Source organism: Salmo trutta, unplaced genomic scaffold, assembly GCF_901001165.1.
Source record: "Salmo trutta unplaced genomic scaffold, fSalTru1.1, whole genome shotgun sequence".
Classification (NCBI taxonomy): domain Eukaryota; kingdom Metazoa; phylum Chordata; class Actinopteri; order Salmoniformes; family Salmonidae; genus Salmo; species Salmo trutta.
The window spans coordinates 407,881-410,012 of record NW_021822680.1 but is presented as its reverse complement, the minus strand read 5'-3'; positions in this window follow the sequence as shown (position 1 = coordinate 410,012).

Here is a 2,132-nt window from a genome sequence, read left to right as displayed (position 1 = left end):
ACAGTATCTGCGCATGTGCACAGCGTTGTTGCCAGGGCTCCAAAACAGCGGAGCAGTTATTCCCCACGCTTCAACGCCCTTAGTTTTAGCGGAAATTAACCCACTATGCTGTTCACTTTCTGCATCTATGTCATATCGCTGAGTCTACCTTTAAGGTAAAGTCAGGGTTATGATTTAGGGAGTGGACGTATTAAGGATCCCAGATAGCCCTAACCATCCTCTCTCTCAGCCATCGCTTGCTTGGCCTGCGTCAGAGAGGAAGAGGAAGGAGAGACCCAACTCGGCAGAAAATCTGTCAATTTCAATTCAAGGGGTTTTATTGGCATGGGAAACATGTTTACATTACCAAAGCAAGTGAAATAGATAATAAACAAAAATGAAATAAACAAAAAAGTAACAGTAAACACACTCACAAAAGTTTCAAAATAATAAAGACATTTCACATGTCATATTATGTCTACATACAGTATTGTAATGATGTGCAAACAGTTAAATTACAAGGGTAGTGCACAAAACATTTGATTGAAGACAGGCTTTGTCACATGCACCGAATACAACAGAAATGCTTACTTACAAGCCCCTAACCAACAATGCAGTTCAAGAAATAGAGTTAATAAAATATTTACTAAATTAACTAGTGCAAAATTTTTTTGAAAACATTGAAAAATAACTTGAAACGTACATAACAATAACGAGGCTATATACAGGGGGTACCGGCAGGGGCGAAAATCTGATATCAACTTTGGAGGGGACAATTACATGACATTTTCTCAAGAGCAATTCCTGAGGGGGACACCAAAAGTAGTGCTGTAACACATAGCCTACATTGTAATATGGTAAATGTATATTGAGGAACCAAAGAAATAAGGTGTTTGCCGTACTCCTAACTACCGGTACCCAAAACTACACAACTAATCGCAACAGCAATACCATTGCCTTTAACAAATCTTAGTTCAGTCACCAGTTTAAGTTGAGAGTGGGGGTATCCATGGCATTTTCCAATTATGTTCCTATTTTACAAGTAAAAAAAATGGAGAACCTTTCATAATGTTGCCAAACAAAGACTCAACAAACTTACCTGAGACGCCCTGTCTCTGCCAGTCTGTCCCTGCATATCTGTCCCCAACTCTGCTGTCTGTTTGCCATCTGTTGCCTGCTCTGCCTAATGACATCATTGTGAAACATTTCCATTAGAACTTCATTTCTTTCTTATGAACATTTTATCAACTAGTCTTTGAGATATTAGGCTACTAGGGTTCTTACTATGCGTTTTGGTGTATTGAAAAATACTCTGATGTCCATCTTTTATTTTTCTGCCATTTTTCTACCTGGCTGGCTGGCTACACACACACACACACACACACACACACACACACACACACACACAGTGTGTAGGTTATTTACAGTAGGAGATGGGCTTCTATCATCTTCTATCATTCTATTTGGGCTTCAATCTAAAAGGTAGCTAGCAAATGTGAAACGGATTAAAATGACAAGAGTTGACAGCTGTATGAGTTCACCATTTACACAACATATGCTGCAACCTTTTGTAATTTTAATAGTTTGTTTCATATTGGCTGGCTTCCAACAATAGCTGAATTTGCAAAGCTAGCGAGCACCAATTCCGTTTCAGTGGTGTTTGCTATAATCTTTGCTACCCGGGTTAAATAAAGGTGAAATAAAATAAATAAATAAAAGTTCCCTTGCGACAATTTAGCTTTTGCAACGAGACCATTAAATATATTTAAGACAATGGTAGAAGAGAGTGTAGTTCTGTTCAGTTTGGACTTCAGTTTATCGCTAACCTTATCACAGGGACTTTGAAGCACTAACTTACATCATCTGCATGCTGATCTTGGAATAAATTGACGATAGCAAAGATTCCATCTTTGACGACGCCACATAAATGGAATAGGTACTAGCTAGCTTAATAGTTAATATTTGCACGCTAGCTCTGCATATTCAGCTAGTGTGTGTGCGCGATTGACTGAATGAACCTCACGTCAGTTCCGTGCATTGAGTGCCTTTCAGACAGTAGACACGACCCCTCTGTTACCTTGCCAACTAAGGAACTGGCAGTGGATCAAACCATTGTGAGGCAAAGGGTGGGGGGGTCGCAATCTTTTGAAACT